This window comes from Leopardus geoffroyi, chromosome C3 (genome assembly GCF_018350155.1).
Source record: "Leopardus geoffroyi isolate Oge1 chromosome C3, O.geoffroyi_Oge1_pat1.0, whole genome shotgun sequence".
Classification (NCBI taxonomy): Eukaryota; Metazoa; Chordata; class Mammalia; order Carnivora; family Felidae; genus Leopardus; species Leopardus geoffroyi.
Window position 1 is genome coordinate 71,800,827 of NC_059338.1, and position 11,155 is coordinate 71,811,981.

The 11,155-nt window shown below is 46.1% G+C and overlaps 1 long non-coding RNA gene across 1 annotated transcript; it reads left to right on the top strand.

Annotated features, from left to right (window-relative positions):
* The first annotated feature begins 7,301 nt into the window (after positions 1-7,301).
* Positions 7,302-9,293, top strand: LOC123586545. The gene is made up of 2 exons (XR_006706869.1): positions 7,302-7,793; positions 8,525-9,293. It is a non-coding gene; the product is annotated as an uncharacterized LOC123586545 (long non-coding RNA).
* The last annotated feature ends 1,862 nt before the right edge of the window (positions 9,294-11,155 follow it).

The window sequence follows — 11,155 nt, forward strand, 5'->3', positions numbered from 1 at the left end:
GCGTTCTTTGCTTGCTTCGCCCCGCGGGGGCAGGGTGGGTGGCTCCTGTGGCCTGCCTGGGAGAGACACTCGGCTTCCGCTTGGTTTTGCCTCAGCCAGGCAAGCGCCCGTGGCCCAGGGGCTATGACCTGGGGTCAGCCCTGCACCGCTGGGTGGTGGCTTCCTGTCCTCCCCATGAAGCGTCCAGTGCATCCTCCCTGACCCCCAACCCCCCCCTCCAGCCCCGCCGGGAGCCTACCCGGGACTTCCCAGGGAGGCATCTTCCCAGGGCCTCTGGTGGCCGCTGTGCCAGGGGAATCCTCAGCAGAGGCAGGGGGTGGTGATGGAAGAGGGGGCCTGGGCTGGTTCCTTCCCTCCTTCACACCTTCTCAACCCACACACCCTGACCCTACACGCCCCACCCACAGTGAGATGGGGGAGGGCTCCGGAGCCAGGGTGCCTACGTGGGGCACAGGGGTGCTTGTGGGTAGAGGAGTTAGGAGAACCACGGCTGGTGGGCCAGTCTCCAGACTGCTGACCTTGCCATGCTGTCCCCTGGGTGACCTTGGGCCCACATCTCTGGCTCCCCTGTGACTTCTCTCTGGTGACCGGGGCCCCCCCCCAGGCCGCACTGGGTCCCATCCCCCTGCAGCAGCCACAGCCAGAGCCGCTAGTCCGTGCCTCCCGGCCAGTTAATTTCCTTGGGCTTTTTAATCGGTCCATCTTGATAACTAGTACTGATTATTGAAAGTATTTTAGTATGTGCCTTTTTTTACTGCTGTATCATGATTACAGGCAAACTTTTTCACCCTTAATATTCTTAAATGTATTAGTGGGTTACTTCAAAATATTTTCTGTTACTATATGAAGAGATTTTCCTATGGTTTTTCTTAAAATTGTTAAGTTCTCCATTTGCAATCTGAGTTTTCATCCTTCTGAAGTGTTTTCTCCAGGAAACCCCGGGTCCCATCTGGACCAGGGCTGGGCAGGGCTCAGTCTGCTTTTAAAACGTTTCAGCTTTTCATTCTGAAATCAGTTCACACAAAGAAGTTTCAAAAATAGTACACAGTTCCTATCTTCCCTTCACTCAGCTTCCCCGCACACTAACTTCTTACATAACAGGGGTCAAAAACAGGAAATCAGCACTGACTCTCACAGAGCTGCACGCAGACCCTGTTCCAAGGTCCCTGCTGCACACCAGACGTTCCTGGGGGCCAGAGCCCAGTCCTGGAACAGGCACTACACCCCCGGCCTGATCCCCAGCCTCCTCACCCAGGGTCTCCAGGCGCCACAAGGGGTGAGGTCCCAGGTCCGACTCCATCGCCCCCAGCCCACCCTGAACGTGTTCCTATCTGAGGGAGGCCGCTGGGCACGGGTTCGAATAGCAGTGGCCTGGCGAAAGCTGACCGACTTGAGTCAGAGTGGCTCTTTCCGTCTGTCCCGGATTCAGTTCTATCCCGCCTGGACCCTCCGCACAGTTAGGAACAAGTGTCCCCTGTCCCGCACCCCGCTCTCCTTTCCATGCAATGGGTGAATGGCCTCGCTTGCCTTCACGGCCCAGCTGCCAGTCACACTCGGCAGGAAGGCCTCCTGGCCTGCCAGGTGTCGGGGGGCAGCGTGCACGTGTATGTGTGGTGCGTGCATGGGTGCGATGCTGCACATGAGTGGTGTATGGTTCTGGTGTGCATGCGTATTGTATGCCTGTGTGTTGTGTGTGTCGTGTGCAGGGTGTGGGTGGGTGTCACGTGCGTGTTATGCGTGCTACGTGCGTGTTTGGGGAGGGCATGTTACACCAGTGGAACTCTTGGGTGGGCCTTGGGTGAGAACAAGGCCACGGCCTCCCTCCGGTACCCTCTTCCTCAGAACTATACTCCCACCCTCTAAGGCCTGGCCCAGCCTGAGCAGCAGAGGGATGGTGGGGAGCCCCAAGACATCTGGGATCCTTTAGCCTGGAAGGCAGCAGGCCAAGAGGCTGGGCACCCAGTGTGGCGAGGGGCCGCCCCCAGCCCACCCAGAGCCAGAGGATCCGGGTTCCTGGCCTCCCCCACCTCCCCAACCATTCCCTGAAGGGGGAGGAGGCTTCCTAGCGAGGAGATAAAATCTCCGCCAGAAAGGGAATGCCAATGCAGAAACAATGCAGGAGTCAGCCCTCAAGGTCACAGAGAGCCTGGCCACAGCCTACCCTTCCTGAGAGAGCTGCCCAGCATTTCCAGGGGTGGAGGCAGAGGCCAGGAGAGGGAGGTTCAGGGAGCCTCAGGCAGTCTGTGGCAAAGACAAAGAGGCAGAGATGCTGCCCTGGTCCGTTTGGGTGGTTCACGTGTAAGGTCTGTGCCTCATAAAGGCAAAAGAAACATGGATAAAATTAAACTTCCTTATAGCCTGCAGCCCAGTGACAAACACTTGAGACCGGAAGATAAGGACATTCCTCTAGGGACCCCCTACTGTCTTAATGTTAACGCCTTACTAGAGAGAGAAGCAACCTTAGCTTGACAATAGCCAGGCCTCCAGGATCCTGTGAGTTTTCCTCAACATAAGAAAATCCTCTTGGAAACTTCCTTTGTCTCTACCTGCTCCCTCCCCCCCCCCCCCCCACTTAACAGTCTATAACCAGTCACTCCTCACTATCTCTGCAGCTCTTTCTGCCCACCGCAGCTCTTTCTGTCCCTGTGCTATAATAAAACCACCTTTCATGTTCAAAACGTTTCAAGAATTCTTTCTTGGCCTTTCGCCCATGGGTTCAAACATAAACCACATCATTTGGCGCTCAATGTGGGGCCTGAGTCTTCTCATCTGGACTCCAAGCCTCAGTGCAAACTTGGTGAGTACTTCTTCTCTTCTCTGTTTACTTTCATTTCAGGGGCTTTTCCAGAAGTATGGTCTCATTGGAACACTTTCATGTCTATTGCTCAGGTTGTAATCCTCTAGTCCGTGACTACTCTATGGGCAGGAGAAAGCATGCTTTTGGCTGGAAGCTAGTACCATGGCTGGAATGGTAATAAGACCCAGAAACTTGATGCCCTCTCTTTATTCCTGTCCTTATACAAAGCTGTCTTGGGCACTGGACAGCCATCTAAGTCACCAGGATGGCTGCCAATCTCAAGACCCTCATGTGAGGTTTCCTCCTCGTTGGTCAAATGTGATCCACTCCACTTCTGTGGTCCAGTCTCTTCTGGCTGGGAGACCTCCACTGGGAGCTGGCCGAAACCAGTGCCAGATTGAATTAAAACCCAACTGGGGACCATTTCCTAGGAAGTTGGCTGTAAAGACTCCATGTGTTAGACCGTCACTTAGACCATGATGGATTTCTATCTTTACTGTTTTCTGTCATTGTTCCCTACTAATTACAGAATTGGGTAATGTCTCCTTGTAAAACTTTTCTAGTGTTTTCCATGGGTTGAAAACAGCAGGTTCTTCAAGGCACTGTATCTCATCCATACACCAGCGGCCATTTGTAGCCTAGGATGCAACAGGGAAGTAGGGGGATGCCAGCATCCCTCCTCTGGGGCAGGGTGGTGATCATAGCGATTTTGGTCATAGGACCCCTGGTTTGCTTTGACACCAGGAACCTCTGACCTATCCTTCATGGGACACCACCTGGTCTGTATTTTTCTAGGAGCATAGGATCTTCTGCTTCAGGCCCCAAGGACTCTCCCTTGGGATGCCTCTTACCCCCTGGAAACAATTTGGATTGCAAGATTTAAGGGAAAAAACCTAATTTTTCTGTAATCAGAATGCATGGCTTCAGTATTCCTTAGGAGATGAAGGGAAATGGCCCATTAATGGGACATTCAGCTTCAGTATGATCGATCAGTTAGATCTCTTCTGCAGGAAACAGGGCAAATGGACAGAGGTACCCTTGGTCCAGGACTTCATAGCTTTAGATGAGGACCCTGACCTAAAGGCCTCTTGCAGAATGTGTTTGGCTGCTAACCAGGCTAGAAAGCTCTCTCCTGATATATTGGATGATAACTGTCTAAACTGGCCTCTTCCAAATAAACCCAAGTTGCTGGAGGAAACACAGGCCATCCCTGATGAAGGGGACACTGACTCTCTCTTACTGTTCCTCCTTCTTATTAGAGCCAGGAAACTCTTGTATGTGGGGGCTTCTCCCTCATTCATTTCCCAACTTAATGGCTATGGTAATTGGGGACAACTGTCTCTGGTTAGTCTACCTCAGGACAAAGACTTTAAGGAATATTCCCAAGCAGCTGCTGAACCTCCCTTTGTTTCAGGGAAGTTCCTGGTCTTCTCTGGCCTGACGTGGACTGCTAAATTCCACTTGTTGGTGGAAAGAAAACCTGTCTTTTCATTTCTCCAAGCTGACGAGCTTTAGGACCAGGAGTCCTCCTTCTCTGCCCTCTGGGGTTTTATCTGGCCCCAGCCTTGTTGGTGGCACCTCACCTCTTCTGCCTCCCCACCTTCCCGTTTCCTCATCACTTGGGTGTGGCGTGCACAACTGGCTTCTATACCATCCTGCATGCCTCAGGCATCATTGGTTTCTTCCTCTCCCTTCGCTGTCAAGGAACAAAGAGCACCCCCTTGGATTTACACTTCCCACTTCAGATTTCCCCACCAATGTCCCAGGTAAAAATTAGCAATGGGAAACAAATGGACTTTTAAGTGGACGCAGGTGGAACAAAATTCGGTATTTAAACTAATTTAAGTTTTTTGGTTTAATTAAAATAGACATGACTTTAGAGTTATCAGTAATGTGGAAAATGTTGGGGTGCTTGGTTTTGGGACTGAAAGCCAAGAAAGAACTCTTGAGACATCTTTGGTGCAAAAAGGTGGTTTTATTAAAGCACGGGAACAGGCCGCAAAGGGCAGAAAGAGCTGTCCCGGGACTGTGAGGAGTGACTGATTATATACTTGGGAGTTGGGGGAGGTAAAGGCAAGGGGAAGTGTCCAAAGCAACTTTCATATGCTAAAGAAGACCCCCAGGATCCTGGAGTCCTGGATAGTGTCAAGCTAAGGTTGTTTTCCCTCTAGCGAAGCATTAACATCAAGACAGTTGGGAGTTCCTGGAGGAAAATCGTACTCTGCCTGCCTCAAGTATTTGCCAATGGGCTGCAGGTTATAAGGAAATCTAATTTTATCTACATGTCTCTCTGCCTTTGTTCCCCACATCAATCAGCATTAAATACAAAACTTTTATTCTACCAAGGCTTGTTGAAGGTCAAATGAGCTCATGTTATCTTTGTTGCAATTTGTTCCCCAAAAGGTGACTTCAAATGAAGGTCAATTTTGTCTCAAAGCTTTCAAAGTCTTTGGGAACCTGGAACTTTGAAGTTTTGATCGGATGATAAATTGGAATGAATTCATTAGACACCTCTAAGTTTTTCCCAAATGAGATAAAATACTAAAGCATCAATCACTGAACACAGGTTTGTGCTTTTGGCTTCCTATTGCAGAGAAACTGAGAATACTTGGGTCTATTGGTAAAGATGCTTTGTGCTTTATTGAAAGATTTTACTATGGAAAAAAAGTGTTTTGAAAATTGTGGCATGTATGGGGCGCCTGGGTGGTGCAGTCGGTTAAGCGTCCGACTTCAGCCAGGTCACCATCTCGCGGTCCGTGAGTTCGAGCCCCGCGTCAGGCTCTGGGCTGATGGCTCAGAGCCTGGAGCCTGCTTCCGATTCTGTGTCTCCCTTTCTCTCTGACCCTCCCCTGTTCATGCTCTGTCTCTCTCTGTCCCAAAAATAAATAAACGTTGAAAAAAAATTAAAAAAAAAAAAAGAAAATTGTGGCATGTATTTATAAATTTCAGATTTATTAAAAAAATTATTTTGACAGTTCACAATTGGTTACTACTTCATTTTCACTGAGACTAAGTTTCCTAAGAGTTAAAATTCTGCTAACTGTAGTTAAGACTGTTGGAGATAAGGGAAACAACTCTGAATGAAAAAGTGATACAAGGTTTATGGAGGGAAATCTTTGGAAAGAAATTTTATATATCATCAGGACTGAGGTTGAAATCGAGGGATTTTAAAAGTACATTGGTGGGGCGCCTGGGTGGCTCAGTTGGTTGAGCATCTAACTTTGGCTCAGGTCATGATCTCATGGTTTGTGAGTTCAAGCCCCACATTGGGCTTGTTGCTGTCAGTGCGGAATCCACTTCAGACCCTCTGCACCCCTCTCTCTGCCCACTGCCACGCATGCTCTCTCTCTGTCTCAAAAATAAATAAACATTTAAAAAAATAAAAGTACACTGGTGTGAGACTAGAATTCTGTTTTCTTTCCCTTAAAAAGACGAAGTTTTCTTGGATTGTTGGTCTGCTCTTGATAAGAAAATGTAAATAAATTTCTCTTTTCTCTTTTGTCTGCTGGGAAAACCCAAGTTTCTATGTTTTGCCTTTAGCAGGTCTTTGATTACTTAAGATGGTCAAAACCTCTCTATATTAAGGGAGTTAAAGTTTTGCTAACAACTATATAGCCCTACATATTTCCCTTTGGATTAAATAAATCCACTTCGGTTAAATAAATAATTAACTTTTAAGTTTTGTAAAGATCTGTAATCCTATTCAGAAATGTGCTTCATAACTTTCTGAGGTTCTTAAACAAACTTCCCGGATGTAAAGTGTAAATGAAGTCTTTTTGACTAATTCCGTCTTTTTATTTGGTATGGGAAGTGACTCTGGAAGCATTGTTAAACAAATAAGCTTAGATTGCATTTAGGTAAATAGTATAACTATTCTTGAGATTACATGCAATTCCTAAACTTTTAATATGCTTTGGTATGAAGCCATCACTTGATATTCTGATTATTGAAACATTCTGTGTCACAGAAATAATGAGATTTCCTTGTCAGCTATATTATGACCTCAAAATCACCATGTCCATTTTGAGTCTTTTGTCATTTATTGTTATTATTCTTATTCTCTTGCAAAATGTGTTTCATCTTCAAGGAGATTCATAAAAAAGGGCTTTGGACAAAATCAGGGGTTTTTTTGATCTTTAAAACTGGTTAAAAAAAAAAAAAAAGGAGGGAGGCTCCCGGGTGGCTCAGTCAGTGAGCATCCAACTCTTGATTTTGGCTCAGGCCCTGATCACATGATTCATGAGATGGAGCCCGGTATTGGGCTCTGTGCTTATAGTGCGGAGCTTGCTTAGGATTCTCTCTCTGTTCCTCCTGTGCTCGTGCTCTCTCTCTCAAAATAAATAAGTAAACTTAAAAAAAAAAAACAACAAATAAATTTGGTATGAATTTCCAGAACTAAAAAGTTGCATTGAAGCTGAACAAGAATCAGCAACATGGGACTAAATGAACTGAGGAAGAAGATTATGGTTTTGTGACTCTTTTTTGAAATATTTCTGGTTCTCTAATGTTTGCTCTTCCAGATTAAGAAAACTTTCTCTTAAGTTATCCATGATACACAGAAATAGGATAAAATATTCTTCTGTGAACAAATGGAAATGTTTGACTTTTTTCTGTACCTGAGCCCTCTGAAACTGAAAAAGTGTCAGTGAGTATTCTTTCTTTGGCAATTACATTTATTTGCATTAAGTTCAATAAGAACCTCTTCTTGTAACTGGAAACCACTGGAAACACTGGTTGTCCTACCAAGTCTTTGACTGAAGTGTCGTATTTGAGAGCAACATGCATAGACTCAGATATGACCAGACAGCTTTACGGAACTAAGGTTGACTTTATGAAACATGGAGCCATAAAGCCCCTTGGAAATGTTGGCCTGATACCTTGCTTCCGGAGTTCCCAGTAGCCTTACCAGGTGAGTAAAGAATGTCCCTTCCTGGCAGGTGCAAGAACCTCAGGATGTTTGGGGACCTCATGAAGAGGAACTTCCCCAAATCTACAGGTATTTCAGGCATGTCTGATGGCAAATATTTGGCTTGGCTTCTGTATAGAGAGACTACTAAAAGTTCTATCTAGATTTCTCATAAAAAGTTCCAGCAAAGCAGATTTTAAAAGATCTATGTGGTCAATCGTGATTCCTGCTGAGTGTATGCAAATAATTAAGCCAAGTCTGTTAAAACTGGACTTGTTTTACAAACAAATTAGTCTTGATTTGGTTATCTCTGTTCCAATAACCCATCTTCGTAGATATTAGATTTTAAGCGCTCAAAACTCAAGACACTGTGTTTGTAATTTGCTCCAACTATGAACTTGTATTTTTCTTTTGTTTCCATAAAGGTGCCTCTTAGTCATTACCCGATTGCTTACAAAACAAAACGGAGTATATCATGGCTAATACCACCTGCCACACAATTAAGGCCTTAAATGACTCTCAAAATGGCATTAGATATTTTAACAAGGTGGAACATGTACTTGCTAGCACAAAAACAGAATGCTGTGTATACATTCCTGATATCACAAAAACATGACAGGATTGCTAAAAGATATAAATACTCAAATCTGCACTTTAAATGATCTCTCTCTTTCCTTTAGTGATTGGCTAAAACCCTGTACTGGAGGAAGGGTTTTGTCAACTATCAAAGGCCTTTTTTATTGGGCTTCTTTTTCTCATAAAAATATCATGATATTGAAATAATAATATTTTGTTGTCTTTTCTGGCATCTCTCTGCCTAGGGTCAAGACTCCTTCCCTGCCATAACTTCCAGCCGACAGATGATCCTTTCTACTCAAGGGAGGTTCACATATGTTGTCCACCTTGGAATGGCTGCCTCTGCCTTTGGTAACTCGTAGAGATAGAGATAGGACACATATTTTCCAACTGACCAGTGTTGACCCATAGGTAGGGACATCTCTACACCCCTATTCAATAGGAAGAAGCTACAGAAGATGAGACTGTAATAGGTCAACTTATAAGATATCAGAAAGCTTATTGTATATAAGTTTGGCTTAAACTCACCTTTCATGAATAGTCGAGATAAAAGGCTTATGTAGTTCCCTATTAGGGTGATCGGAAATTACTAACCGCCCTATCTCACTTCTGTGACCTTGCCAGCTTGCTAAATAGATAACTTGGGATGGAAAACGCTTCCCCTCCCCCTCTACCAAGATCTGGCCTGGGCAAGACCAACATGTAAAACGTCACATACTCACCTACGGCATCTCAGGTGTCCAACTATGATTGGTCATTTTAAACCCTCCTAGGACAAAGACTTTTAAATTGATAGGTTCCCGCCAAAACTAACGTCTGTGTGTCACAATATAATTGGCTACCATGAAATGCTGTAAATTGTAATTGGTTAACCAAATAATGGCGTATTCTGACTTGCTAAAATCCATATAAGCTCACGGCTGCCTTTGTTAGGGGCCATTCTCTGCACTTTTCTCCTTAAGATCAGGAGATCAGGTTTGGCCCGACCGTGAATAAAATCTTGCCTCGCTTCTATTCAGCATCTGGTGGTTTTTTCGACAGCACCCTGTTTCAGAGACCTTCCACCCTCAGGAATCTTAAAGATTTAAGGGTCAAAATTGTTCAGGGGAGGAATGATGTGGGGAAACAAAGGCAAAAGAAATGTAGATAAAATTAAACTGCTTTAGAACCTGCAGCCCACTGACAGATACTTGAGGGGGGCAGAGGAAGACATTCCTCCAGGGAGTCCCCAACTGTCTTACTGTTCATGCTTCCCTAGAGGAAAAAACAAGCTCAGCCTGATGAAAGCCAGGCCTCCAGGATCCTGTGTCTTCTTTAAAATCCTTTCAGAAACTTCCTTTGTCTCTACCCCCCTCCCCCCCTTAAAAGTATATAATCAATCGCTCCTCACAATCCCTGCAGCTCTTTCTGTCCTGGGCTCCTGTCCTTGTGCTATAATAAAACCACCTTTTTTTTGCACCAATAAGCGTCTCAAGAATTTTTTCTTGACCGTTAGCTCTGGACCCCACATCAAATCACACCAGGTAGGGGTTGGGGGGACTGGTGAAGCCCCCCACCCTTCCTCCCCACCGACAGCCAGACAGCACTCAGTGAGCCAAGATCAGTGGTCAGGTGGGGAAAGGAAGGGGACCGGGGGCGGAAGGGACCAGCTTGTCCCAGAAAGTGGCCTCCAGGCTCAGCCAGGACGAGGGGGCTCGGGAGCAGGAACTAGGTGTGCAAATGATGAGGGAGAATAAGGTAAGCTGCCACCTAGCAACCCTCCCCCCAGGTGGGGTCCGTGCGACATTCCTTGTGCACCTCCAGCTGCCCAAGAACAAAGGAAAGGAAAAAACCAATGGTTAACTGATAGAGATCACAGTCCTGCGGGACCTAAGTCTCCAGTAAGTTACAAGAAGAAGGCAGTCTTGTCAATAGCCTCATCTCCAGCAACCTAGAGACTCAGTTTCCTGAAGCCCCAACACCCCTCTCTCCTTCATAGTGATATGGGGAACACAGGCAAGAAGGAAATGTAAATAACATAAAATTTCTATAAAAAATTTTTTTTAATGTTTATTTTTGAGAGAGAGACAGAGCTTGAGTGGGGGAGGGACACAGAGAGACAAACAGAATCGGCAGCAGGCTCCAGGCTCTGAGCTGTCAGCACAGAGCCTGATGCGGGGCTTGGACCCACGAACCGGGGAGATTCTGACCTGAGTTGATGCTTAACCAACGGAGCCACCCAGGTGCCCCTACATTAAATTTCTTTATAACCCGCAGCCCACTGACAAATAAATACTTGAGGCGAATACAGAGTGTAATGTCCTCCAGGAACTCCCTGCTGTCTTAATGCAAATGCTTTACTGGAGGGAAAACAACCTTAACTTGACAATAGCCAGGCCTCCAGTATCTTGGGAGTCCTCTTTAGCGACATTTTCCACATCACCAGGAGCTGAAGTCAGTGCCTTACTGGTGTTAGTGGGGTTTTGGAGTGATGGTGGGGGTCCGGAGCTGACGGCCAAGAAAGAATTCTCGAGACGTCTTTGTTGCAAAAAGGTGATTTTATTAAACTGCGGGGACCTGGGGGCAGAAAGCTGCAGTGAGGCTGTGGGGAGAGACAGGTTACATACTATGGGGTTGGGGGAGGTAGAAGGACTCTCCTGTGCTATAGAGGAGGCGGAAGGTACTGGAGGCCTAGCTATGGGTAAGCTAAGGTTGTTCTTCCCTCTAGCAAAGCATTAGCAGTAAGACATAGGGAGTTCCTGGAGAAATGTTTCACTCAGCTGGCCTTAAGTATCTGTCAAAGGGCTGCAGATTTTAAGGAGAGTTAGTTCTATCTGCCATTTCCTTCTGCCTTTGTTTCCCACATCATATAGTTTTCTGGAGATGAGGCTATTGAT